This window comes from Peromyscus leucopus, chromosome 19, assembly GCF_004664715.2.
Source record: "Peromyscus leucopus breed LL Stock chromosome 19, UCI_PerLeu_2.1, whole genome shotgun sequence".
In the NCBI taxonomy this organism is placed as follows: domain Eukaryota; kingdom Metazoa; phylum Chordata; class Mammalia; order Rodentia; family Cricetidae; genus Peromyscus; species Peromyscus leucopus.
In genome coordinates, this window is record NC_051079.1 from 41,520,992 (window position 1) to 41,548,682 (window position 27,691).

The following is a 27,691-nucleotide window of genomic DNA, read 5'->3' on the forward strand; positions in this document are numbered from 1 at the left end:
GACTCACAACTGCCCCACAAGTCCAGTTCAGGGAACCTGAGGCTTCTGTGGGTAGTGCATACACACATGGCACACAGACATACACAAAAGCAAAACACAAGTACACACAAAATAAAATAAAATTGAAAAAAATGCATATTCTTCACTATTATCCTTAGTAATATGCCACTGGGAGACTAGACTAGTCTGTGATTGTGTATACCTTACAAGTGTGTTTACTGGCCAAACTGAAAAGACTGGAAGACATGGAAAAAAAAAACATACAAGAGAGATGGGAGAGACTGGGGGAGATACTTAAGTTTTAAAATTTGGTATTCTATTCAGATACATGAGTCTAGTGTAGGAACGTCAATTGTCTGATATTCATTGATACTCTTGCTGCGGGGATAATATCCCTTCCCAGATTACTGGGTTCTCGAAGTTTTCTGAAATCATTCGAGGATTCGACTGGTTTTGTTTCATACCCTCACTGGTGTTTTTGAAAGATTAGAATAAAAAAAACTTAATGCTAAGCTAAGAAGGAAAAACAGCTCATAGTGGGTAATTAGAAATAATGCCTTTTCTTACAATAATAGTATGCTGTCTTATTGGTTCAACTTGAATTTTCAGGGTCATATTTTCCCCATAAGCTCTCTAGAATGCCTCAGTGAAGTATACCACATACATTAAAAAAGACAAATAGCTAAAAATCCAGATGACTAATCGGTTTTATGGGAGAATGTTATTTGAAGACAAAGCTAGTTGACAACCCTGTGCTGTGCTTGAAAAGGCAGTTACTACTTGGCTAATTATTACTTTCATTTTTATGCAAAAAGAAGAATGACTTTATCCATGACATTGTATGAACTACACAAAATATTTAAAAAAAATAACCAAATACAGCCATTCAGATCTTACTGGTGTGGTGATTTGATGAACATGGGCAGAGACAGATAAAAGGCCATATGGAGAAGTGTAAGCAGACCCTTACGAAAGCAGCAGGTCCCCCTGACAGTTTAAAAGAACAAGCCACAAGATGAATTTCTTTAATGGAAAAAAAAGACGTGAATCACAACCACATGCTTTCCTTGAGGAAGATAAATAATGAGATCAGAGTTCACTTTAAAAGTCAAATTCTTCCACTTTAGAGAACGTTTGCCCATGAGCAGCTATGAAAGACTCCTGGCCACGAGAGCTCATTAAAACTTCCTCTATCGGTCTCTCTCCTTTGAACCTTGAAGTTTGGAAGGAACATTTACATTCTACTGTGTCATCATTTCTTTTAAGCCTCCTGATCTTCCTGCCTCAGCACCTCCAATGTTGGGATGATAGGCATGTACTAACTCACATGCCTGGATAAGAGGTGTGTTGTTGTTGGGTTTGTTTGTATCTTTCTGCTGCCAGGGGTCAAAACCAGGGCCTTACGCATGCTGGGTAGCACTGAACTGCATCCAGCCTTATTCATCTATTCTTAAGGTCATGTTATGATTTGCCTGTCTTTATATATAAGCATGCTTTATTTAAAAGAGTGTAGATGTTTACTGCCTGAGTTTCTACATTCACAAGGTGTAGATGTTTCTACATTCACAATATGCCCATTTCATACACATCCAGTTTTAATCTGTTTGAGAAACAGGAAATGAAGGCAGGTGCTTCCAGAAGGCAGGAACTTGAGGAGCACCTGGGCATTTACCAAGCTGGTGAACTAGTTGAAGCGGTTAAATCAGGAAAACTGACATTCAGGAAATCAGAAGCGCAACCATCACCAATGATCCCAAAGGCCTCAGGAGTCAAATATTGGGGTGAAACCTGATAGGTCAGAGAAGCTGACTGTCTCTCCACACTTCTCAGTCAGAAAAGACAGTGCAATATCTAAGTCCCTCCCTACTTCTTCCTGTGCATCTTCTCTATCCTGGCTTCTTCATGGCTAATTCCGGTCAGCTACTGGCTGGCTCCGACCCCTGATTTAAAGTTAACTTTATTAACACAATCAAATCTCCTGGCACAGCCTCAGACACCTTACAGGACAAACTCCAGGAAGATGACTGAAGCTGTTCTTGTTTGTCTGCTGCCCGCATCAAATCCCAGTAGCTCCTGCAGATCTCCTGCATTTAAAGTCATGTGCAGGTTCCTCTCATTTGCTGACCCAACCTGAGATTAAAAAAAAAAAAAAAAAAAAAAAAAAAAAAGTGGCCTTTCTGATCTTAAAACACAGGGCAGAATGTAGAAGGAATAAAGGAATAAAGGCATTGGTTACCAAGAGGCAACCTGGACACAACTTGACTGGTTGTAAAAATCCTTGAGTCATGACTTCTTTCCCACGGAAATCCTTTCCCTGACTTCGGGCGGTACATGCTGCAGTGTAACCCGAATCAATTTCCTCCCAGTCCCCTGATTCATTAAAAACCGACCGTAGTCATCACTTTTCTTACTGCACTGAAGGAGAGGAAGCTTTATTTGGGCTCGGAGAGTACAGCCCATCAAGGCAGAGAGAGGGACGAATGATAACGCTCAGTTCACTTTCTCCTTTGTCCCTGCTTATTCAGTCCTGGATGTCAGCCATGGAATGGAGCCACCCGTATTCTGGGTGGGTCTTCCCTCTTCACTAAGCCCCTTATGGACACACTGAGAGATATGTCTCTTCTAGTAGATTTTAAATCCAATCAAATGACAGGGAAGGTTAATTTATCTCCTAAAGGCCATTTTCTTCTTCCTTTATTTTTGCAATACGGTGATGCCATTTAGAATATTAGTATTTCTAGTGAATAGTGTTCTACCTTCGTACTACTAGTTTCCTTGTGAGAGAAGACACCTTCCCTGACTTTTGTGTTTGATTGTGTGACCTGCATACATCCATAGGATGCAGGGGGCACACGGCACAGTTGCCGTTCTAACCAGAGACATCTACAAACCCTGCTCTCTTTGCTAACTCGCTTGTTCTTCCTCTTGTCAAAAGGAATTGCTTATCCTAGATCAGGGCTTTCAACCTGGATCCCAGAACGAAAAGACACATGGAACAGAGCCCAACCCCACCTAGAATGGTACAGCATGGGCAGGGACATAAACCTCGTGTTATACAGCACTAGGTATCTGAGGCTCCTCATGACCGCAGCTGGACAGGACAGTGGTTGCTTCTCCTGTACCAGGGTCCATACTGCAATGTCCCAGCTCTCAAACTCAGTGCCCTCCTTCCCCTGCAATCTAGCATTCATTATTTTTCTTTGAGAATAAACACTGCGCTGATGAAGGCTGGGGTGGCATAGAGGGCGGACCTGTGCCCCGGTTGTCTTCCTGTGATGGGACATTACTGATCTGAACACCGTCACTGGGCAACATAGGGCACACGAGCCACAGCTGTCCATGATGAGCTGTCCACATGTCCCACACAGCTGTGTACAGCCCCCACACTAGAGACCGACACACTGTCCAGTCGCTGGGAACAAGGGGACATGGGTGTTTGTTGTGGCCACTCAATGTGCCCTTTTCATAAGTGATTTTCAATCTGCCCTCATTTCAGGGAACTTTTCTGACCTTAAAATTCTCTTTCTAAGGCAGGTCTGGTGGTGCAAGCCTTTAAGAATCCCAGCACTTGGGAGGCAGAGGCAGGAGACTCTCTGAGTTTGAAGCCAGCCTGGTGTATAGAGTGGGTTCCAGAACAGCCAGGGCTACACAGAGAAAGCCTGTCTCAAAACAAACAAGCAAACAAAATCAGTTTTCTGCCTATTTTTCTTGTCTATTTTATTTATAGTACATAAACATTGTAAAAATCTTCAGTTTTTTTTGGAAAGGATTCTTCTATTGTTGATTTAACCCTCACACAATACAATGATAGCAAAGGCCTTGCTTGTCTTATTCTGCACTACTTTTGCTGTGCCTAATACAAAGCCTAGCACAGGACAGGAAACACATGCTCCTAGAGCCTATGATAAGGCATTTCCTACCACATTACACCCTTTTGCTTATGATTATGCAGAACTATTTCAGCTTTGGCTTGCTTCTTTGAATACTATCTCCTAAAATGCAGCTAGCTGCTTTATCAACTTCTCCACTGGCTTCCCTTGTCTGTTCTGGCTCAGGTTCTGTATCTACATCCCATAGGCAGATTGAACTGTGTTGATAGAGGGACTCGTTGTCTTTGAATGGGGCACATATTAGCTAATAAAATAATATATGTGGATGCATGGTTGTTTAGTGAGAGTTAGTGGACTTGTTTCTATTTCTTCGTAGTTTCTCAGATGTGTTGTTTTTCTTTGGCTATGTCTTTCCCTCTAGTTTCTGCCATTCATTAGTCTTCTTTGGTTAGAAGATTTATTAGTAGATGAGAGCTGAAGGCCAGGCCCTCTGCTGGCTTTGGGGGCCTGCAGCTGTGATTTATTTGGTACGACAGTTATTAAACTATACAATATGTTTTCATTGTTAACACAATAGCATCAATATCTAATTTATAGTGTTCCCTTCTCTTCAAATGGGAAGATTTGAAGACATGAGGTTTCCATTTATCCTAGAATCGAGGACAGGGTTGAAACAGAATAACAGTACCCTGCACTTCACAGAGAGGGTATGTGGCTGACAGTTGACCGATGCTCCTACTTTCTTTATTGCACCCTTGTGTTGAACATAACTTGGTGACGTCAGCCATGGCCTGTGTAAGAGCATCCTCAGTGCAGGTAGAACCTGTGATTCTATTTCTAGGCAACAGAACATGAGACAGGTGATGGGATAGGTATTTCCACACTATAGTTACTTACAGACATTCCACATTAACAGGCTGGTGACAGATGTTCCTCAAAACACTAAAGAAGGAAATTGGTATCTTGTGAGAGGGACCATTTAGATGCTTTCAAGAGGGACACCTAACAGAGCTGCAAGCGTTAAGAGAAATTCTCAGCTAATTGACAGTAACAAAGTGAGTTTTTAATACTGTGGCTATCAGAAACTGATTTTTACTGACCACTATGTGAACTTGGTAGAATTCCTGAGTTGTATAAAAGAACCTAGCATGAAAAACACATTGATTGCAGCCTATGAACCCTTGAGCAGAGGATCCAGATAAGCTATGTTAAGCTTACTGGTCCAGAGAAATGATAAATATGCATTGTTTTAAATCACTAGTTTGGTGACCATTTTTATGCACCCAAAGAAAACATATATTACCCATACTTAGGGCAAATGTCAGTCATCAATTGTCATTGATCTTGGATTGGGTTTTTGTTCAAACTGGACCACTGCACCTAGATGATTATTTAATGGGCTAGTTCTCTTCTAGAGCAATGACAAAGGAAGATCTAGATAAGTTTACTATAGCTGAAAGTTTTCCTGTGTCCTGCCTGGCTAGCAGCCAGGACAAACCTCTTTTACTCGAGTTCCCCAAGAAAATTTAATACCACCATGCCTGAATTAAAGAAAAATATTAAGGAGGGAAGACAGAAAAATGACAAGGTAGAAAAGAGTGAAGAACATTGAGTGGATACATCCTAAGGGTAAAATGAAATGAGTATCAACTGTAAAAATAACCACTGTAATACAAGAACTTAAATGTGCATTAAAATAACATTAATGATTGTAGCTTGAGTTTTTCTGCCTTGCCCACAGTCAGGACAAATTCCTGTCACCCGCCAGTCCCACAGCCGCTCAGACCCAACCAAGTAAACACAGAGACTTATATTGCTTACAAACTGTATGGCCGTGGCAGGCTTCTTGCTAACTCTTCTTATAGCTTAAAGTAACGCATTTTCATAAGTCTATACCTAAAAGTAATCCATTTCTACAAATCTATACCTTGCCATGTGGCTGGTGGCATACCGGCATCTTCACATGCTGCTGGTCATGGCGGCAGCTGCAGCGTCTCTGGTCGCGGCGGCTGCAGCGTCTCCTTCTGCCTTTCTGTCCTTTTATTTCTCCTCTCTGTTAGTCCCGCCTATCTTTCCTGCCTAGCCACGGCCGATCAGGTTTTATTTATTGACCAATCAGAGCAACTTGACATACAGACCATCCCCCAGCACAGCCAAGTGCAGACCATCTCAAACACCTGCACTCAGGCCCATGGTCCTAATCATCCTTTATACGGACCTGCTGGGTAACGCCACAAGGAACCCAAGAAGGGCTCCCACAGGACATACAAATCATCCCACAGCAAATGATCATTTAGTTCAAATATTTACTCAATTGTTATACTCCTACAAATAGAAAAATAAGATAAGTGTAAATGAAGGTAAAATGTGCTCCAACTCTAACATAATCACAGAAATGTTAAAAAAAAAAAATCATTCCCTCAGACCAAAATAAACCCAAAGTGTGTGCTTTGATTTCTATGGTACCACTAAGAGAATTGTGTGGGGAATAATATGGCTTTCCCTGGTACTATTGTGGGAAGTACCACCCCAGGTAGGTCAATTTGGACCTGAAAGCTAGCCGAGCAAGCCAGAAGAAGCAAGCCAGGAAGCAGGTTTTCTTCACGGTCTTTGCTTCAGTTTTCTGCTCCAACCTCCTTAAGTTTCAGCTTCAGTTTTGCTCCATGATGAACGGCCACTTGGAAACCAATTAAACCCTTTCCTCCCCAAAGTTCTCTTGGCCGTGGTTTTTAATCAAAGAAATAGAAAGACAATTAGGATAATGAGGGAAGCGGTTTAAAAGATAACAGAATTTTAGTAGTGCAGAAATATTGTAACTTTGCTTAGAGTGACTCCAGGACCAAAGAAAGGCCAGCCAAGAGCGAACTGGAGAGAGACGCCAAGTAGTCGTAAATATGTGATGCTCTGCCGTCTTCCCTCCTTGTCTTCTTGCCTAGAGTCCTGACGTTTACGTCATCACTCTACCAGACGTTATGTCCCTATGACGGCTACGACATAGCTCCCTTCTGTAAGAGTTCATCTTCTGGTTTGTGGCGATATCTTTCTTTTTCTGAAAAAAAAAATTCTCCTCTTCAAAGAAAATGAACTTTCACCTGACTGGGCAGCTGAATTAACACTACACTTTGAGATCATCTAAGATCCTATTCTTTAACCTGCTGTCCTAGTGTGTAATCGGCCTGTTTGAATTTGAACTGCCCATAAGAGAGCAGCCTAACCAACCTTACTGTGCTTTGGATTTCCCATGTAACCAGATTTTATAAACCTAAGCTAAATGTATACATTTAATACTAAGTTATGTGCTCTTCTATTCCCCCTAGCCCAGAGTAACAAATGTGCAGATGTGTGTGCTATGGCAATCATTTGTTGAAAGCAAACCACAGGTTGAAAACAACCTCAAACAAATATCCCATAAATGTTGTAAGCAACATGTGAATATAGATTGACACCACCTGTTTACAATTCTGAGGATTATTCTGGATCGGGTGGGGTCAGTAAACTGCCTTGAAAAACTTCATAAGATTTCTCTAAAGAATTCCTCATCTCTTTCCTATATCATGTTTTCTGTGCTATTTAGTACAGAACAAAGCCCTTCGTTAAGGACAGATTAGGCACATCATGTAGGCAACAAGGACAGACAGATTGGAACCACACAATAGACAGACCACAGACAGGCCAGCAGCCACACAGCACAGACAGATGGAAGACAGGGAGAGAAGTAGAGAGTCCAAATCAGGCTCTCTCTTAGTAAAAACTAATCCAAGAGGAAGTCTGTATTTTCATTCCTTAATGTGCTATCCATATAGTTTGCTACCTTCTTTGTGGTTATCTTTGATGCATTAACTGATGTACTGTTTTGGATGACTCACACACATGATCTAATAGTTTCTATACGATGTAGTGTGTGTACCTTTCAAATCATAGGCAGCTTCCATTTTGGCACTGGGGCTATATTGATTGAGAGAATAATCACAGGTGGAGAGCTCAATGATCAAATATAAGGGATGGCAGTACTTTTTTTTTAATCTACAAGGGAAAAGGAGGCAGAGGGAATAAAAAGCCTTTGCCCTAATAACGTAACTATTCAATGCTGCCTCATTTCTCCTCAGGTTGCTGAAGAACTGGTGTAGGCATGGGAGAGGGGACTCAGCAACTCATAACATTTCTTAGTTGCCAAAGTCTACTTAATACTAAGCTGAAAATGTTCTTTTCTGACATTCCCAATTTTCTTAAGATCACCAAGGGTCATTTGGAGGACAGTAAGTGGGTAACAATAACCTTACAGATGTCTTAGTATTGGCAGTTTTGTCAATATTATGACATTCACCAAGACATTTTTACTAAGATTTCCTTTGTTCTCATTGTTTTTGTTACATGATTATTTGTTTATAGTTTTGAGATACTGGTATTTAAAAAGAAGAGATAGAGAGAGATTAAGAGCATTATGAACTGGGTGTAGTGGCACACACCTTTAACCTCAGCCCTTGGAGGCAGAAATGGGTAGATCTCTGTGAGTTCAAGGTCAGCCTAGTCTTCATAGTGAGTTCTAGGACAACCAGAGCTACACAGTAAAACCCTGTCAAAAAAAAAAAAAAAAAAAAAAAAAAAAAAAAAAGAAAGAAAAGAAAAGAAAAAGGCTATTTTGGGCTATAATTTGAAAGCAAAGGCAGCAAATACCATGTGTAATTTCTGATTCTACATGACCATTAGGCTTGCATCAGGCTTGTGTCTAATGCTGCTGATAGTAATGACTAAATATGATGATGAGTTGATAGCTATATTATCAAAACTTGCTTTTGAATCTACATGTGATAATCAAATATAGGTACAATAGTATTAGAGAATATATAAATTGCTCTACATCATAGGATGGAAAGGCAATAATTTAATGTAAATCAGAGAGTTGACTGATATTTTATGTAAAATATTTACCTAAGAGAATCAGTTTTATGTTTATCATACTAATTAATACTTCTTTTTATGCTAGTGACAAAATTAGACACAATAGATAAAATACTTCACCCTTGCTACAATATTTCACATTATGATTTTCCTCTAGTTTTTATATACTTGCCATGATGTAAATATGATATTTATCTTTGTTATCTAATTTTTATGTCTAAGCTGTATTTTGTTTGCAGTCTCTATGAAAATGATGTATCCATAATAACATACATGATCAAAAGGAGAAGCGTACTTGTTGAAATTTTTTCATAAAACCAAGTTAAAACCAAGTTGTGTTGATGGTAACAATTCTATAAAGCATCAGAAAAGATTTGGAAAAAGATTTGACAGAAGAATTAAGGATGTGTTCGACATGATGTTTGGCATAAATATGAGAAATGTCTTATTTGGGAGAATTGTCAAATCTTTACTTAATCTGTTAAAGGGCTACCTGAGTAAATGCTAGCAATTTTGCATTATTTAAATTTTTGATGTATAGTTTTGATCACTTAGAAAGCTGAAGTAGCTATTTTCAGCTCCTTAATAATAGTGAAAAGTTTGAAGAATTATCTTTTAAAAATCTGTCCAACTCATTACTGAGAAAATTTAAAGACATATTAAAATAAGTTTCACTTAAAAATTCTAGTTTCAAAGGAAAGGCTGATTGGAATAATTGACATTAAGTGCTGTTTTGAGCAGCAAACTAGTGACTTATTAATTGACATTAAACAGAAAAAGTTTGTAAAATGATATTAAATTAACATTTACATTAAATTAATAAAGAATAGTTTAGAAGATGAGAAAAGAACTTTCCCATTAGAGGGAATTTCCATTAATAGAGTTGATGTTAAATGAATTTGATAAGAAGGAAAAGACGTCTGACTGCTTACAAATGAGAATGTGTGTGTGTGTGTGTGTGTGTGTGTGTGTGTGTGTGTAAAAGAGAGAGAGAGAGAGAGAGAGAGAGGGAGGGAGGGGGAGAGAGAGAGAGACTCAGTCCAGAGGACTACTATGGACAAGGCCAGCTTTGGGGAGACTAGGCTTTCTAGGGATAGTTGCAGCTATTACACAAACTCTGAGCACAAAACTACAAACCACTGTCTGATCCAGAGACCAGAGAAAAGTCTTGATAAACTGCACCTTTCAACTGCTGGTTGTTATTATGCTTTGTAAAATTTTTGGTACTCCTTCAACAGGAATTAGAAATGGGTTAATAGCTTCAACATGTGGTGTAATAAAACCGTTTGTAAATGCCTATTTGGTTTTAATATTAATTTCTCGAGTTTCCTTATAGCAACCTCTCATTAAAATGTAAGGCCTCAGAAATTCATCAACCAATATGTTTGATTATTAAGTCCTCAGGTGGCTCTGAACATACTTCTCGAATTATTCCACATGGTATGAAAATGGTATTACCACCGGAAAAGGAGGAAAATAGAACTTGGGTTGAACCATGACCATTTGAGTACCTGCTGAGTATTTGAGACGGGTAAGTCTAAATTTTTTTTTTTTTTTCAGACTTGCTGGGATTGGGTTCACATTGCTGTTTTCCCATTAGGAGCATTTAGATGACAGAAGTGATAGGTAGATTGACCATCCCAATGACTGGTCATGTTGTCACACTGCCAATGTCAAATACAATCGATATGACAGATTGGGATTTCCATAGGCCAATCAGATGAACTCACCCTCGATTTTCAATCTAAATCTAGTATCAGCGTAATTACGTATAGAAGAACGTGGTTTTGACTGTGGGGGTGAAGACATCAGTATCACTTATGTCAGACTGCAGTGCTGTGAGTTGATGTTGGTGGCCAACATTCTGGAAGAGTGCATGCCTGTGGATGGTTGGCATCATCTTCACTGAACAAAGGCCATCGTGTGGCTGCCGTGGAACCCGCACATGGTTTCCTTCTGTTCTACCCAGTGTGTCCAGCATTCTCAACAAGTCCATAGCTTCCATTTTATTTCAGACGAGTCTGAATCAGTGTCTGTTGGTCACAGATAAGAACCTTGACTGATGTAAGTAAACGTGCATTAAATTATATGGGTTATAATGCATAATGGGCATTCGACAAATGCTTGTCAAATTAATCAAATATGTGAATAAGCCTCTTGATTCTCAAATTCTGCACCTTGGCATTGGTGCCACTGATAATAAATGAAAGGGTTCGTGGAAATCTATAAATCATTCTTGAGATATGTTGACCAATGACTATCAGCTTGGAGTTTTTATGATGCAAATGGCATAGAAAACTACAGTGATGCTTCTGTGGGAACAGTCACCCTGAAACTCTTCCTATCCGTACTGTACACTCTCCTGGGAAGGGGCATGAGGGCTAAAAAATTGGGGGGTAATAAAATATGTCTCTTTTCATGGCATACCATCTCACTATCAAGGAGCATGTTTTAAAAGTGGTTTCAGTAGCTCTGCTTTAGGAAAACGCTTTATCAGAGACACTTAATGTTTACCTTAATTTGTTCTCATTTTATTTATGTTGCTGTGTAAATTATTCTGACAAAAAAAGAAAAACAACTTAGGGGGCTATTTCAGCTCACAGTTCCAGCCCATAATAGTGTGTGTGGGGGGTCAAGATGACAGGAATGGAAAGCCGCTGGTCACATCGCATCTGCAGTCATGAAGAGAGCAGAGAATGCATTCTTACTACTGTCCTGCTGGTTTTCTCTATTCTTTAACAATCCAGGGTTCTAAAACTGGGGTAGAGGTGGAACCCACTTTCAGGCTGGGTCTTACCATACCAATTAATGAAAACATGACAATCCCCTGCAGACGTTACCTGCAGGCCAACTTGATGTAGACAGCCTTACAGTGAGACTTCTGATTCTAGGGTGTGTCAAGTTGACATCCAAAACTAACCCTCATATTTGTCAAAGACATATGCAGTGCAGCTATGATTACCTTTCTAAGGGCAAAGATGATAGAACAGAGTTTGTAATTCACTTGTCCTTTTTTATTTAAGTTACATTGTCACTGAAAAACCTATCACGAAACGACTACCTCATGTAGCATGCAGTAACTGTTAGAATTGTCCTAGTCTGGCATTTTACCCACTGTTTAGTATTTAAAGAGCACTTCCAATAATAATCACAAACTATTGTCATTTTATAACTGTTTCTTAAAAAATTTTTGCTGCTATTACTGATAGGTGAGAACTTTGTCTCTAGAGCTTTCTGTACAGTCCTGTCTCCCCACAGAGGGAGCAACGGTTTTATTGGAGATGCTAATAACCTTCCCAAGACCATGTTTGCTCATTGCTGATGAATATCTTCCATGGAGGAAATATTGTTCATTATGACATCAGGCCATCAACCTGAGAACTGTGAAGTTGGATTGTGCCCTGAACTTAAGTGTGGGAAGTTAGTAACTAATAACACAACAGTTGGAATGTGCCACACTGCTGTTGTGGATTATAACTATGGGTTGGAGCAGGACGAAATGAAGGAACATTAGAACAACCAGAAGTCAGTCTCAACTGAGCAAGAACCAGACTACATGAACTCCTTCAGTGGTGACTCAGCAGCAGAGGGGTGCCAGTGTGTGGGCTTAAAAGAGACAAGGGTGCTTGGCTTTTCTGGGTTTAATACCCTGATTCTCCTGTGTTCCTTCCCTTATTAAGTCAAATCAAAGTCTTAAATGGGCGAAATAAAATTAGGACAAAAATATCCCTGGAGTTTCAGACTTCATTTGGTCCCAACTCATTTGCCATTCAGAAGGTTTAGAAAGAAGGCTTTTAAAAAAATATTTACCTTGGGCTGGATAGCGGCTCAGCCGTTAAAGGCTAGGCTCTCTCTCTCTCTCCTCTCTCTCTCTCTCTCTCTCTCTCTCTCTCTCACACACACACACACACACACACACACACACACACACACACGATGATATGTTGTGTCCCCCAATATATTGTGCATCCTAATAAACTTATTTGGGGTCAGAGAACAGAACAGCCACTAGATGGACATAGAGGCCAGAAAACACCTTTAATCCTATCACTTGGGAGGCAGAGATCCATCTGAATCTCTATGAGTTCAAAGCCACACTGGAAACAGCCAGGCATGGTGACTCATGCCTTTAATCCCAGGAAGTGATGGCAGAAAGCAGAAAGATATATAAGGTGTGAAAACCAGGAACTAGAGCCTGGTTAAGCTTTTAGGCTTTTAGCAGCAGTTCAGCTGAGATTCATTCTGGATGAGGACTTAGAGGCTTCCAGTCTGAGGAAACAGGATCAACTGAGGAATTGGCAAGGCGAGGTGGCTGTGAAGCATTCTGCTTCTCTGATCTTCTAGCATTCACCCCAATACCTGGCTACACACACACACACACACACACACACACACACACACTATAAAGGCCACCCAACCATCCAATTCTACTGATTATTTGTTTGTTTGTTTATTTATTTATGTTTGTTTGTTTGGAGGCAGGGTTTCTCTGAGTAGCTCTGACTGCTCTGGAACTCACCTGTAGACCAGGCTAGCCTTGAACTCAGAGATCTGCCTGCATCTGCCTCCCAAGTGCTGGGATTAAAAGAAAGAATGCTTATTTGTAATCTAATTTTGTAGAAGAGAAAAAATGGTCAAGGGAGAAAATATTTGGGATTCCAGAATGCAACACAGAGTCTCCAATCCCCCTTGAGTAGAATGTTCTCTTGTAGTCATTGGCTTTCCACAGACTGATTTTACCATAATGTATTTTATATTCATTGTTAACAAAAGGAAAACCAAACAATCTACAATGGATTAATCACGTTAACTAGATGAACACTCAGAGACCAAAACCCTCATAGAAGCTCAAGCTTCTCAAATGCTGTTTTGGAAAATGTTCAGTGAGTCTTACTTTCTAATCAGCATCAGTCTAAATGATAGCAATTCTGTGCTGAAAGCAATTTTCGGCTGAGTTTACATAAGTATGTATGTCTGTTTAGCTAAAACATAAATTGCAAAGACTTGATTCTTTGCAGAGAGAAGAGAGAGATATATAAGAGAATGCAGCTGGTGGGCAACTTGAGCAGTTACAGAAGGAAGACAGAAACAGTTTAGAAAACGATTCAAGAGGAACCAGAAGCTTGGAGGACTCCCGAAACCACTCAGGGCTGGCGCTTTTGTTTTCTCAGCAACACTGCCTGTGGCACCTTCTCTTCCCCATCTGATCTTTTCTGAGATGCTTTCCTGAGCACCTTGTTTTGTAATCCTTTATTCCCAGTATCTCCTCTCTCCCATCTCTTACAGTGTCTCTCCAGAGAACTTACCAGTCTCTGACACACTATCTGTTTTAATTATTGCCATTCCCAAGGGACGGTGGGAAGTGCTTGTTTTCGTCACTGTTTAGCCCCACACCTTGAAGAGACTGAGTAAGCACCCAGGAACACCCACATCTTTGCAAGCTTTAATCTAGACAAGACCTGACATACCTGTCTCTCTCTGCAGGTCTAATCCCTCCACATCCCCAGTCTATGCGGAGTAACAGGATGCTACTACCTTATGATCCCTCCATCTCAAGTTCCAATCTGCATTTAAAAAAGTCCTAATTCCAGTATTCTGAAGAAGGAGCCTACTTGACTCAAACTGACCATCTGTGAAAGAATGGGCTCTACCCAAGAAACCTGGATGAGGAAGATGAGAAAATCCATCATGCCAACTGCATCCAAGCATAATTTCAATTATTGAGCTTTTGAATTACTGTTTATTGACCTATAAATTGGTTTCATGGTGAGGAAATCCATTTACAAATAATTTCATCCAACACTATCCAAAGGAAAAAAAAAATCAACATTGCTTTTAAAAAGAGAATGAATTGTGCCTATATATGATACCCTCCTTCAAAAAAGAGAAGAGAATGACTCTGTCAATTTTTTATAGACTGAAACATACTCAATAAATATTTGTTGAGTGACTTGAGATTCTGAATTTCTTTTCCTCTTAACTGATGTGGGATGAATTCAGCAAAAGTTATCAGGTTTCTTATTTTAATCAAGCTGATGTGTTGACCTCAAGAATTTGCCAACATTTCTCTTTTAAGCACTGTCTATGACCAAGAGGTGAGGAAAGTCTCATGACACCATTGTTTAAAACTGTTTCTACTTCCTTCAGTATAAGCTCTCAGGCTTCCCATCTTACAAACCACTGGAAAAACGACAGGTATTTCCACTTAGGTTTTTTATTTTTTTCTCTTTCTCTAACATGTATCCTTACAGAAATTGGCTTCTCTTTTACCAATATCTCAATTTAAATATGTCTTTTAGATGTTTTAGACTTTTGTGGACTTCTCTGCATTCAGTAAGTAGTCAATAAATATTTTGGATTCTCTTTCTTCGAATTGACCAGAATATTTACCCTTCACATGTATTTGTGTATTTAAAAAATTATCTTCAGCTTATTTATCTCTAATTGTAGGTAAGACTTTTTTTTTGACAGAAAAAAGGAATTTATTACAATTAACATTTATAAGAATATATACATCTCTTTTGCAGAATCATATATATAAGTAGACAGATTATCAAAACAATGTACTGGTGGAGCCAGGTAGAGAGGGTGGGGTCACATTAAAAGCTATATAGTACCATATGGATAGAACCTGCATCATGAAAGTTCAATTCTAGAATTTTTGGACTGAAGTGACTAGTGGTTAAGTGGTTTTTAGTGGTTTTTAAAGGTTTGAGAGCATACATGCAATGTATTTTGAGAATATCCATTCTTTATTCCCCCTTGTGGTGGTTTGAATGAGAATGACCCCCATTGGCTCATATATTTGAATGCTTGGTCTCCATTTAGTAGAATTGTTTGGGACAGATTAGGAGGTGTGGCCTTGTTGGAGGAGTTGTGTCATTGGGGAGTAGGCTTTGAGGTTTTAAAAGCCTCCATCATGTCTAGTCCAAGAGACTCTCTTCTCTTCTCTTCTCTTCTCTTCTCTTCTCTTCTCTTCTCTTCTCTTCTCTTCTCTTCTCTTCTCTTCTCTTCTCTTCTCTTCCCTTCCCTTCCCTTCCCTTCCCTTCCCTCCCCTCCCCTTCCCTTCCCTCCTCTCCCCATCCCTTCCTTTCCCTTCCCTTCTCTTCTCTTCTCTTCCTTTCCCTCTCCCCATCCTCTCTCTCTGTCTCCAATTTGCAGTTAAGATGTAAGCTCACAGCTACTGCTCTATGCCATGCCTGCCTGCCTGCTGCCATAGTGGTCATGGACTCACCCTCTGAAACTGTAAACAAGCCTCTAATTACATGCTTTATGTTATGAGATTCCTTGTTGAATGACAAAATGATTTTAGGGCAGTAGAAATGACTTAACACTTAAGAGTATGTGTTGTTCTTCCATAAGCTTGGTTTCCAGTACACATGCCAGGTGGCTTACAACCATGAGAAACTCTGACTCCAAGGTACTTGACACCTCTTCTGGCTCCTAAAGGCACCTATAGTCACATGCACATACCCTATGCCCACCATATACACACAGGTAATTAAAATTTAAATAAATATATGTATTCTAAAAAAACAGGATTTGAACATTTGCATGGAGGCTTTCTATACTGCATGACCTATCATATCATCTTTCCTTTTCATTTGCCTTTGCACACATTTGTTACTGGCCATCTATCTGGTTTTTTCATGTACCAAGTGGTGAAATATCTGTTCACTGATGGTCCATTCACAAAATGCTGCCTGGGGACATGGCAGCAAGTTAAAGCATAAGGAGTCTACCAAGCTTTCCTGGCTTATTTCAACATGGCTATTGATAAAGATTCCTTATGACAAATGCTTGACCTAATGCCATTACAGGGGTAAGTAAGTCTATCTGCAAGCTAGATTAATGGATACAGCAGTTAGCAAAGAGGCTCCTGTGAAAACCATGTGGGTAGACAGGGGAAGAGTTGAGTCCCACAACAGAGATGATGCTCAAATAATCCCCTAGATTTCACTGGACACGCTCCTACTGGACATGGAAGACCAATGCATCCATGCAAACCAGCCCTACTTGAGAAAATAATTTCAAAACAGTGCTATGCTTTGCTGTCAGTTGGGGGTCAGTCACTATTGATATCTGAAATGCTTGCCAGGGTTCATGTGCACTCTTTTCTAGAAGTGGTAAAAATATTATGTTGGCACTGTCAGAAATAGATGAAAGATGACAATTTATATGTTGTTGTTACCACTACTGTAATTCTTTTGTATTCTGTCTCAGTGACATTCAGTTTCGTTCCTTTTTCTCTTGTGAAATTGTGGCAGGAAAATAAGCTGTTGGATGTCACATGTGGAAAAGTCTGAACTTCTTCTAGGGAGATGAAAGATGTCTTAGGCTATGTCCTCATTTATACATTGTAAATTGTATAAATATATAAGGTATGGGTACAGCCTTATTTAGGAAACAGCTGAAACAACGCCCTGTGCAAACTATCATTTCCGGAAAAGGAAATTTCAAGATCACCATGTCCTAGCTGGAATAGATTAGGTCGATTGTCTCTTCTGCCTCAGATGAGGTCACCTGCCCAATTAAAATGCTAACTCAGAAACACATCAGAAAGGTTGTCTACTGCTATTTCCACTCCAAATGAATAATATCAGGACCTCTGCTCTCTCTCACTCCTGTGTTAATTTCAATTATTTTTAGTGCTTTCCCTGTGCCACATACTGTAGTAAATATTTTACATACGTTTTCTCATTTGACCCTTATTCCAACCCTGAGTAGTGGGTGTGGTATTGCTCCCTCTTAAGGGCTGAGAAATTGACTGGGAGTGGCGGAGCATTTACTGATTTCAAAGTTAATGAGACCAAAGTGTGGGCAGAACAAAGGATCGATTTTACTTCTATTTGACTCTAAATCTTAAACTAATACCATGGCACAATTTCCCTCCTTGATGGCCTACAACCTTTATTTCACCCTAAAAGATGCATTTAGTGGACCAAAATAATCCTTCGACAATCATCAGGAATATAGTTTTAAGTGACTTTCAGACATCTATCATTATATTAATTTCAACAAGTCACCTGTTCTGGGGGTTTTAATTATAGTTCAGATGATTTTTTTTCTCCACTAAAGATATATTTGTTTCTAAACCAATCTACTCTTAAAGAACTTAGAATGTGAAATAATTTTATTTAAAATTTTTGTAAGTTGCAAACTGTGTTTTTAGAAGTTGTTTCTAACCACTAACCCATTCCATTTTTTGGAAAGTAATAGAAAATGTCTAATTCTTCTTTCATTTGATAAATTCTCAAGTGTTTTTAAGAGAGTCACATTTTCTTCTATTTGTTTCTTTTCTATATTAAAAAAATGCTCCTCTAGCCATGTGCTTTCTCTTCCTCTTTGGTTCCAATAAACAAATCTTATTTTTCACCTAGAGAGGCAGTTGTTAGGAAATCAGTTTGGCTTTTGTTTTTGTTTTTACACCTTGTGGACTCCCTGTCAGGGATCTCACATCATGTTACTTTCAGTCCCTTGAGTAGCTTCCTTGGCTCTTGGCCTGCTTTCCATGAACTCGGAGGTTTCTGGCAGGCCAAGCTCATCCTTAGGTATCGGTTGGCTTCCTTGCATGCTGTCCACTGCAGGGCTCATCACCTTTGCTGAGGGGATAAATCCTGGGTATTGAACTCTCAGCCCTCTCACCCGGGTGATATTGCACTGCACGGTCCTTCCTCCATGCATTTTCTTCCCTATTATTTAAAATAATCCTCTGAAGTGGGTATGACTGCTCCCATGAAAGAAGAAAACATTGAAGGGTAGAGAAAAACTCTCGGACTGAAGTAAGCCCTCAATGACTTTACTTCCCCTTCCCATCTTCCAGTCTGAACTGGAGTACACAGCAATGCAATCATTTGCCAGCACCGTATGATCCAAGACTAAACGTCATCTACTAACTGTATTTTCAAAACTCTGAATCATATTCTGAAATTAAGTCATTGGTGCACTCGATGTCTAATACAGATGAAAGTCTCATTTAAAAGCAAATAATAGTGTATGAATTTGAATCGTAGTATTTAATGACTTCAAAGTCAGCTACAGAGAACACTGAAATGTCTTTGAGGCTGAACACAAAAATGTTGTTTGTAGTTGAAAGCATTATTTATAAATATTATAAAGAAACACACATTTATTTTTTCTGAGTTACATAGGAATCTGAGGGTGAAACTTTCTAAAACAGTGTTTCTCAACCTTCCTAATGCTGCAGCCCTTTAATACAGTTCCTCATGTTGTAGGGACTCCCAGCCATAAAATTATTCCATCATGCTTCACATCTGTAATTTTGCTACTGTTATGAATCATAATGTAAATATCTGATAGGCAATCCCCAAAGGAGTCACTACCCACGAGTTGAGAACCACTGTCCTAAAAGTTTACCTGTGATCTGAGAATTGTCTTTACCACACTGACGAAGTAATCTTACTCAGACTATCTCCTGTCAAGACTGAATCAGTAAGACTAACAAATGCTATCCTTGAGGGGTGTAAGATACCAGCTGTGCCCTGTAATCAATCAGACAGCCTTCAGGCATTCCCTGAGTTCTAAGACTGTGACCTTGAACAAATTATTTAGCTTTTTCCCGTTCCTTATCAGTAAAATAAATACCTTGTTAAGAGTTTATAGATATTAGGCGTTATTTATAGATGTGGAAACTGTACAATACACAATACAAACTCCAAAACTGTAAATGACAGATATAAGTACGATTATATCATGACTTAGCATTGCCAAACTCTTGTGAGTACTAGATGGATGAATTTATTCCCCAAGCACATCTCCTTGAAAGCTACTCTCACTGAAGGAGGGCATCAAAGATCCAGTTTTGCAGGCACAAACATTCACTGTACTGAAATCTCAAAAGAGTTAATCCTGAGCTACAAACTTCCCAATATATTATATATTTACAGGTCTCAACATGTTCCTTGTATGATGGGTAAAGATTTTATTAAAAACTGAGTTAAAATCAAAGGGAAAATTAATGCATATGTTATAGTTTAGATATGAAAATTTCCCCCCAAAGGCCCATGTATTTTTAAAGGCTTGGGAGGTGAGGACCACAGGAAGAAAGTTAGGGCATTTGGCGGAGTGCTTTTGAAGAAGATAATAAAAGCCCAACTCTTCCTGTCTGGTGTTACTTCCTGTCCACCACAAACCCATCTTACCACCTGCTTCCTGTCATGTACTTCTTCGGCCCAGACCCAAAGCAAAGGGCCAAGAGATAGTGGAGATCTCTGGAGCATGAGCCAAGATACATATTTTCTCTTTCTAAGTTGAATATCTCAGGTATTTGGTCATAGTGATAGCTGATAAATACACTCATACCTTAATATAAAATGAATGAATATACTTCTTAGCCTAGAATCTTGGTTGACACGTATCTTTATGTGCACACTTAAGGCTTTAACCAAGCGCTGGAGACAGTGGAAGCACTGGTAGAACAGTCGGAATGTAGCTGAAGTTTTTCTGGTCCTGCCCAGCTCCTGCGGCCCCACATCAGGACAAATCTCTCCCACCCACCAGTTCTGCTGTCACTTGAACACAAATAAACACACAGGGGCTTATATTAACTAAAGCTGCTCAGCCATTACCTCAGTCCTACCACTGACTAGCTCTTACATTTAAACTCAGCCCATTTCTGTTCATCTATATGCTGCCACGTGTTCCATGGCTTTACCTGTGTGCCATTACATGCTGCTCCCTGGATGGCGGGCTGGTGTCTCCTGACTCAGCCTTCCTCTTCCCAGAATTCTTTTTGTCTGTTTATCCAGACTATACTTCTTGCCTGGCTACTGGCCAATCAGCATTTTATTTATCAACCAATCAGAGCAACATATCTTCATAGCATACAGAAAGACATCCGCAGCAGTTGGAAGATTCCTTATCATGGAATATTTTGAGGGTAAACATTTTCCTTGTTTATCGAAAATTAGCTTCAAAATAAACATATGCTTGGTTTTTACTCTCTTTCCCAGCCACAAATAGATCATGTCTACAGCGTTTGATTGGATGCATCACCAAGCATCTATAAGCCTATTTCATCAGGACAGATATGGATACTAGAGCTGTTTTGACAAGCTTACTCAAGAGACTATAAGAACATTATGATGATACACTAAGCATCTGCCCACAATGTAGTGAGCATTCATTAAATGGTGCCTATTTTTATTATTGATTTTGTTTATTTACTTTCTTCTCATATTAGTTATGTTTATGTGTGTGAATTGTGCAAATCAGATCATGTTGGTTCTAAAAAGGAGATGAAAAAGGACTCCACTGCTTGGTTGCCTCTTCAGAAGCAAATATAATTAATTTTATTAGCTTACAACTGAACCTTCACAAATTAAGAGAGCCAAATATGGGAAGCTGGCTTCAATTATAAGCAGGCAGATGGTTTTATAATTCAGAATATCACCCATGTGGGAGAATTTGGTAGGTGAATAAAATCAGAATTTTAATGACATGATTGCTTTTTATGTGACCACAGATTTAAGTCATTTAAAATGTTTGGCTCTTGGTGACTTGAAGAGGGTAGAGTACTGACTAGAAATCAATTTCACTTCAGTGGAAAAGCATGGAGAAACAAGCTTCGCATGTAAGTATAAAATCCTCCCAGAGATCTATTTTTACCTGTAACACAAGTCATCCTTGCTGGTAATGGGATCGCCTTTGTCTTCAAGCTGTCTCATGTTAAATATCTCAAGCTCACTATTGGTATGCTAAAGACCAGAGCTCAAAAAAAAAAAAAAAAAAAAAAAAAATAACAAGCACTCCTAAATAATAGTGTAGAAAATAATTCAATTACAACATACTTTAATATAATCAGTTTGTACAAAAACATGTATTAAAATAGACAGTCTGTCTCATTAACATTCAGCAGGCATCTCCTTCAGCTGGAACAGAACTTATTTCAGACTCATACATACAGAATTCTTAGATAGATTACAAATACATGGGCACACACAAAATTAAACAGAAAACAGTTCCTAAGTGTTTAAGGCATTGAGGTTATTTTAGTGGGTGCATCTGTATTTTTTTTTTTTATGACATTTAGTGGCACTGCCTTTTCGGATGTGAATAAATTATAGTTTTGCAAACCATAATTACATCGGTTCATACTTAATGGTTATGCTTTATATTGCTGAGCCAGTATTAATCAAGATTTTGTAAATTTATGCTTCATTCCCTGTGTGGCATGTCACCGCTCATACGCCTTGGATAATTGTGCTCATCTATTGCTTTGTATTATGTGGTCAGGAACCACCCACTTCCTTTACAGCTTTCATCCGTTTTACAGTCCTCACACTATCGTTTCTACCCCCCGCCCCCACTGCCCGCTTTTAGCCAATACTTGTTTTTTAACTGAGTGATTCTCTCACCTTTCTGTCCACCGTCCTTCCCACTCATCAAAACCAGATTGCATTTTGCTGCAGAAGAAAGATGTGTTCAATAAAACGCGGCCAAGGAGATGGTTATTGATACGTCTTTGAAAGGCAGCTGTATTGCTTACGTACCTCTGGGGACTGCTGGAGTGAGGCTCCAATTGCTTGTGGGGCCAAGCGAAAAGTCAGTCAGATTCCTTGCAACTTAAAAATTAGAAATAAAGTGATCTCTCTTGTCCTTTTTTCACATTTGAGAAAGAGTTGTAAATGAAGGAATGATCCTGGGAGATAGCCTAAAATATTGTCTATCATTGTGGAACGTGATACTCACGGGACATAATGAACCATTTTCTAGCCACACTCTTAAACATGTAATTCGGTTTAGGGCTAATACAGTAATTAACCCATAGCTGAATTTAACTTTTAAGAAGGTCTCCATAAAGAGGAGGCTGGAGAGATGGATCAGTGGTCAGGAGTGCTGGCTGCTTTTCCAGAGAGCAGGGTTCAATCCGCAGCACCCACACGGTGGCTCACGATCTTCTGTACCTCCACCTTCCACTGAGCCATCTCACTGGCTCTGTGGAATGTTTCGTTTTAGGAACACTTTATTTAGGTAGGCTTTGGCTAACCTACATATGGACTGTTTGTGACTCAAAGAAGGCATGGGCAAACGCATTATAAAGAAAAGAAAACAAAGGCTCATAAATAGAGTGGGAGCCCATTAAGTTCGTTGGAAATGTCCAAGTACTGATCAGTTATCCAATGTGGCTTGGGGACAGAGAGAACTGGAACGCAAGGGTGTCTTCTCTCAACTGTCCACTGGGAGACTGTGGTGTGACAAGCACAGAGATTTGCTCCCACTGACATTCTAATGTCTAAGAATGCTTTCTTTGTACAAGGTGAGAAGCTACAGTGGGAACTGACATGGTCGTGGCCTGAAGGGGCTTCCCCTCTGACTGTGGGAAGCTGGCTTGTAGATAGATGTTGTTCTTGCCTCCTGGCTCCTCCCCTCTCATGTCCTTTCTAACGTCACTGGACATGCAAAGAAAAGTTGCCAGGCGACTTGACAGATGGGATCCGTTTGTAAGCCTCCCTCACCTCTCCTTCAGAGTTACTGAATGCCCGGGGGAATTGCAAAGGGGTCCAGCAGACCGTAGAACCGGAGCAGTCTGGTGATCACTTTTAATCCTGGCACTTGAGAGGCAGAGGTGGGTGGAGTGTTGTGAGTTTGAGTCTAGCCTGGTCTACACAGGGATAGCCAGCCTCAAAAGAAATAAACAAATACTTTAAAAATATAAACAAACAGGCAGTCAACCTGAGGTTTTGTTTTGTTTTGTTTTTTTTTTTTTTGGTTTTTCGAGACAGGGTTTCTCTGCGTAGCTTTGCGCCTTTCCTGGAGCTCACTTGGCTGGCCTCGAACTCACAGAGATCCGCCTGGCTCTGCCTCCCGAGTGCTGGGATTAAAGGCGTGCGCCACCACCGCCCGGCTTAACCTGAGTTTTTAATCTGCTCCCTTTTAAAAGTTGTGAGGTTACCCGCTGCCCAATCATTAGGTAACAATTACACACTGCAAACACCAGGGCAAGAGTGGTGGGGCGATGAGTTAAAGACAGAAAAAATAATAATTTCAGAAGTTGGGGGCTGGAGAGATGGCTTAGCGGTTAAGAACACTGGCTGCTCTGCTGGAGGACCCGAGTTCAATTCCCGGCTCCCACATGGCAGCTCACAACTGTCTGTAACTCCAATTTCAGGGGATCTGATGCCTTCACACAGATATACATGCAGGCAAAACAGAAATGCACATAAAATAAAAAATAAATAAATTGTTTTTAAAAATAATAATAATAATGACTTCAAAAGTTGGACAGTGACATCGGGGATTCATATTGCACCTGAAACAGATTTCACAGACTTGGACCCAGAAGTTATTTACACAAAATGAAAATGTAAAAATGCCCACTGAAATCCACCATCAGCACCACTTGCAACTCTGGGAGAGAAGTCAAATGCATTGGTGATGTAATGTCTTATTAAAGTAGATAGTTTTCAACCACAAAACTAAGACTTTTGAAGGATGAAATTATTATAGGGGGTCAAAAAGCAGGATGCACACTTGTAAGAATTAAGTGTGAGCCATTCACAAACGTTAGAAGAATATACAAAATAAAACCTTATTTCTGTCTGTGAGGAGTATGGGATGACCGGAGAGAGGGTGTAGCCTGTGGGGAGGGAGGGTGGGGTGGCTGTGGGGGAGGGGAGGGTGGCTGAGGGGAGGGTGCGGTGGCCGTGGGGGTGAGAGCTGAGGTAAGTTCCTGTCCAGGGAGGTCGCAGATGTTCACAAGGCTTTTGCTATTTTCTCTATATCTCAATCTTCCTAACAACTATTATGGTAGTCTGCAGTAATAATAAAACTATTTGCTATTTTTACCGGCAAATCTAAACCATATTCTGATGACAGAGACAGTTTATATTTGATGTTATAAATTCAAACTCGGGCGGGGAGGGATTCTGGCAGCCTCAGTCCAGAGCCCTTGTTCTGATCTTGGAAAATGTCGAAACTGCCGCTGTAGAGCTTCACTACAGGCTATTCTCTATAGACAGAGGAAGGCGATCAGAATCAATTATTTCAGGGGTGGGCAGCTAGGGCTGCAGGCTACAGATTTCATGTCCTGGTCTTTTCCTCACACCCTCTGCTCAGGCACAGGCGCGGTAAACGTGGTCAGCAAGTTATTTACAATATTTGACTCTTTTAGGCTATGAGAAAAACTATGAAATTAATGTTATCCCTCCCCACCAATAAAATTAAATAAATGATCTAGTTTCTTAGGTCAGATGTAATTTGATGTGCATATTTGAAAAGTAGATCACGGACACCAAAAATGGCTTTTCACAGTCACCAGAGCAGACTGGTGAGTTTTTGCTTCTTGCTTTGAAATGGCCACAAAGATATTCTTTATTTCTCTTGAAGCCATCAGGAAGCCATCCACTCTGGCCTGGCACATCCTTTTCCTTCCCACAGAAACCCGGGTGGATGCACCACACATGTCCTGTGTCTAATTTGTCTTGGAGGAGGAAACCAAAGAACTAGAGAATTGTGGCTGCTTTTAGAAAAAGAGGTTGGGGAAAAATCAATAATAAATTATCTTCGTCTACAGCAGTTTAGGATCTTTGCACAGCCCCTCTGACATGTAGATGGAGTTATAAATTGATTTAGTTGAGGACGCTAAAGGATGTCACGTGCTCTGGACTGCCTGGCGAATGCGGGTTAGCGAAATAAAAATAACCCACCTTGTCAGAGGGCCTTTGTAGGAGCTGCCGTGCCCAGCGAGTTATTTTTACAGTTTAATGAGCTAGGCCCCAGCTTCCACAGGGAGACACAGCAAGTGGAGTATTTCATAATTTACTGCTGTAAAATGATCAGGATTCATGTTGTCTATAAAACATGAAAAACCTTCTTCATTCCTTACCAATTAGATCATAGTTACAACTCACAGTTCCTTTGAGCTTAAAAGAAAAAAAAATTTAACTGCTAGACATAAATGAATGCTGTGGTTAAATTAAACCCTTCAACAGCCCAAACAGGCTTGAAAGAAATGCCTTCTGGATGTTATTAACACGCATATTTAAGTGCTATTTTTAAATTTTAACTGCAAGCCATAGCAAGCACAAATGTTTAGAATAGCTATTTTGGCATCCTAGCCTTGCGTTCACAGTTTTTCATCTTTACTAATTCTTTCCAATAATTATTTCACCTTTCACTACTTAAAATTTCTTTTTGCAGATATAGCAGGTCGTTTTTATGGAAATCATCGTATTTGAGGAACAATGATGTCAGGGCAGCTTTGTCATCAAATGTTCTTTTCAATTATCATGTCAGCAGGATTGTGTTTTATTTTCCACAAGTGCATTAAAATGTGTCTGAATTGCAGTCTGAACTTAATAACTTTAAATGTTTAGTATATTTATGCTTATTAAAGTAGGTTCACTATGGAACAATTTAAACACAACCATCAAGCCACCCATACCAACCAAAATAGAACTGGAGAATTTGTTGTGAGTATGTGCAAACGGAGGCAGAGTCAGACATGGAGATGGAGAAACAATGATTTAGTTTCCACATTACCTATTTCATTTGCTGTGGAATAGTAATTTGGATACATAGTGTATGAGTTTACTAAGGGATGCTGCAACAAAATACTTCACCATGGGCAACTTGTACAACAGAGGCTAAAATCCAAGATGAACACACTGGTGAGTTTGGATTCTCCTGTGCCATTCTCTTAAGCGAGGGAGAGGAACTGGAAGCTTTGGCCAATGGCCTGTGTAAGGAGTGGTAATGTAGGGGTGATGGATGATAGAACATGTGGGGACAGACGGTAAGGGATGGGGATTCTTCTTTCATTTGCCTTTCATATGTTAGTTGGTTTTCTTGATGGTAGACATGTCGACTGAAGATGGGATGGCAATGTGGATTTGATTTACACTTCCCTGATGAGGAAGGATATTGGCTATCTTTGTCTGTATTGATTGGCCATCTGCATCTCTTCCTTTGAGAAGTGTCTGTTTATTTCATTTGCCATTTATTGCTTGGATGATTTCCTTTGTACAGCATCAATTTCCAATAGAAGTGGATTATCTCTGGAGTCTTGGTTGTATTTCATTATCTATGTATTTCTAGACAGCAGAGTATTGTCTTGATTATTGTAGCTTTATGTTAAGCCATGCCATAAATTCTCCAAACCAAACTTCTTTTTCATATTTTTTTAGTATTATCCTAAATCTTTTGCATATGTATATAAACTTTAGAATGATGGGGATTTATATGTGTTAAAAGTATAGATAATTTATTTTTAGATTACATTAAACTTGTTGATCAATTTAGAGAAGTTATTTTCAGGCTTTTTTAAAAGTTGTTTTTCTATTTAGAATTATGTATCCTTTAATGAAGAGGGGCATACTCTAAGAAATGTGTTGTTGATGACTATAAAGTGTATTTATATAAAGACAGTTGTGATTTATCAGGCCATCTAATTTTGTAGTACAACTATGGCATATACGGTCAGTTGTTCACTAAAACATTATAATTTGGTGCATGACTGCATTTAGATGTTCCCTAAGAATATATGGTGGTACTTTACATTCTTCAACATGCAAATTTCATGCATACTTTGCTAGAATCGTATATTATAAAATTGTTTTTAGTTAGCATACAAAATGGTGGGCTTCATGATGGCATTTTGATGTACATACATGTCACTCTACATTGCTCGCATTCAAGCACCCATTAACCTTCCTTGTCCTGTTCCCTTCCTTCATCAAGTAGTATGCTAGTCTTCTTCCTTTATCAAAGTAGTTTCCTTTATGCTTTTATGTCATATATATAGTATATATGAGATGACATATATGAATTTCTAGATTCTGCATGTGGGACAAAGTGTGATATTTATTCTTATTTAATTCTGCCATACTCCTCCCTTTGGACTCTTCCTCCTGCACACAACCCCCTTCTACTTTCATGCTTCATATTCATTTCTGTGTGTGTGTTGGGGGACACTTAACTTATAAGCCCAAGGACCTAAGTTT